We start from the raw sequence: 3016 nt of genomic DNA on the forward strand, positions 1-3016 counted from the left end.
CGGAGCTCTTGCTCCGTACAATATTTTAACTAAGATTTATGCGAATCACCTTTGGATGTTTCATCCGAAGTCGATTCTCTCATCCCTAGTTGGTATCATTTTGGTAATGTTATTAAATTTTTTCTAGGATTTTAGTAGACTTAGAATTTTAGGAGCAATTTTAGTAATAATTTTTTTTTTTTTTTCAAGAATCAACTTTTTTAAGGACCATTTCATTTTAAAAGTCACTTTGTAGAGCTTCCATAATAGAAGCCACCCATAAATGACCCCCTTTTTAGAAACGACACCCCCAAAACAGATTTTAGAAATATTGTTAACCCTTTAGGAACAGGAACACAAGATGGAGGCGAAATTTTAAAATGTCACTTTTTTGCAGATTTTCCATTTTAATCAATTTTTTTCCTATACACACAGTAAGGATTAACAGCAAAACAAGCTGCAATATTTAATACTCTTATTCTGCGGTTTAGAGAAACACCCCATAAGTGGTCGTAAACTGGGCACACAGCAGGGATCAGAAGAGAAGGAGCACCGTGTGGTTTTTGGAGGGCAGATTTTGCTGGAGGTCTTTGGGCCCCATATTACATTTGAAGAGACCCTGAGTTACCCCTACAGTGGAAACCCCCCAAAAGTGAGCACATTTGGTAAACTACACCACCCAAGGAATTTTTAAGAGGTGCAGTGGGCACTTTGACCGAAAAGGCCTTTCATAGAATTTATAATACGTGAATGTAAAAATGGAAAAAAATGTTTAAAAAAAAAAAGAAAATGGTGCTTTAGGCCCAAACTTTTTCACAGAGATAACAGGAGAATATCACCCCACAATTTCTTACCCATTATCTCCTAAATACAGAAACACCCCATTTGTGGTTGTAAACCACTGTTTGGGGATAAGCCAGCACTCAGAAGGGAAGTAGCCGCATCTGGACTTTCTAACGTGGAACTTGCTGAAATGGTTTTTAGTAAGTAAGACAACCCCTTTAAGTGTTATTATCAATAATCAAGGGATATGATCAAACTGATATTATTGGTTAAAAGGTTTATATTGAAGAAGATATTAACAAATGAAAAAACAAAAAAAAACAAATGTACGTTTTATTTTACACCACAATGTGTTATGTTCACCGAATTTGTTTGAAAAAAATTGGTTTGATCCAAATATATTCTGTGCGAATTTTGTAAAAAAAAAAAAAGACTATTTCCTGGCTGCAGAGAGCCTTTATAGTGGTGTAGAACACTGTGCCTTGCAGTAACACGCATAGGGAGTCTGCTTTGGTATAATAATACTGTGAGTTCGTATGACATGCAGATGGCAGGCGTCGCTCTTAGAATCACTGCACACTTTGCTTATTTGGGCAGTCACGGGGCAAAAACTGACCAAATAACTCAAGTATGAACTCAGCCTTACAGGTCGATGTTAGCACCAAGAAGAAGCGCACTCTTTTTACACCGTCGTCAGCTGATTCCACATAGATGTCTACAGAACCTGTTCTATTAAACACTTATACAAGTAGAGCCCCCAATAGAGTGGAGAGGGTATCAGCAGTAAGTTTGTGTTGACGTCACTGATTATTTTGCCCTTCCTCTGATCCGTCAGAACAAAAACCCACAAATAACGGATCCTGTCTGTGGAGCATCCACCTTCACTCGGTCAGCATTTGGTCAGTAATCCATCAGTATTGCTAATGGCCAAAAAAACAGGAGTGGATCCAAAACAGAGATGACACGTGAATGGAATATTTGCATGTCTTCTGTGTTTTGTACCCACTCCTGCTTTTGGCTACCAAATGATAAGCCAATTCTGATGGGACTATACAGGCCTTACAGCTGCATCACAGAGAGGAACCATTGTGCGTCTCATTTTTCCTTCCTTCTGACAGATCAGAAGAAGGGTCAAGAAGCCAAGCCAAAAAGGCTAAATAGTGGACCAGTCATGAAGTGGGGAGAGTAGGAACAGCATGAGGAGACCACAGAGTGGCCCAATGACAGAGTGTGGAGGTGGCGGCAGCATCAGGAGGCCACAGAGTGGCACAATGACAGAGTGTAGAGGTGGCGGGCGCATCAGGAGGTCACTGAGTGGTACAATGACAGAGTGTGGAGGTGGCAGCAGCAACAGGAGGCCTCAGAGTGGCAATGTAACATAGTGTGAAAGTTTTGGCAGCATCAGGAGAACACAGAGTGGCAAGGTGACATAGTGTGGAGGTGAAGGCAGTATCAGGAGACCACAGAGTGGCAAGGTGACAGTGTGGAGGTGGCAGCAGCAGCATGAGGAGGCCACAGAGTGGCAAGGTGACTTAGTGCTGAGGTAGCAGCAGCATGAGGACACCAGAGAGTGGTAAGGTGATATATAGTGCAGGTAGCAACAGCATCAGGAGACCACAGAGTGGCAAGGTGACATATTGTGGAGGTAGCAGCAGCATCAGGAGACCACAGAGTGATCCAGCGTCAGAGTGTGATGGTGGGTGGCAATAACAGTACCCGCTGACAATGGTGAGTGTAAGAAGGAGAACTTGGCATCAGCAGTGTGGCATCAGGGGGTGGCAGCACTAGAATAGTAGCTGAGGCAGGTAGCCAGAAGAAACCAGTGTCTTTTGTCAAAGTGTTGAAGTGGCACCATGGATAATCTAGTCTGATGCATCAGGCATTGGTGGGTGGAAGTCCTGGCTGATCCATGCCTGATTCCACATTTAGGGTGGACAGGCGAGTTCTCCTTGGGGTAACTATGGCCCCCGCCACACTAAACACCCACTCTGATGCCACACTACTGGCTGGGCAGGACAGCTTTTCCACGGCAAACTCTGAAAGTTGCAACCACAAATCCAGTTTGGCTGTCCAGTAGTCCAGCGGATCTTCAATGACGGCTAGCAGGGTGCACTCCAAGTATGCTAACACCTATCATAAATCAGGGCCAAAAGAAAAAAACAAAGGCTCCGGCATATGTCCAAAAAATCTAATACCAAAATATAGCAGCAGCCAGAGTCATATATATAAATATATGGCCCCTGGTTTTCTACTA

Source organism: Bufo gargarizans, chromosome 3 (genome assembly GCF_014858855.1).
Source record: "Bufo gargarizans isolate SCDJY-AF-19 chromosome 3, ASM1485885v1, whole genome shotgun sequence".
Lineage (NCBI taxonomy): Eukaryota > Metazoa > Chordata > Amphibia > Anura > Bufonidae > Bufo > Bufo gargarizans.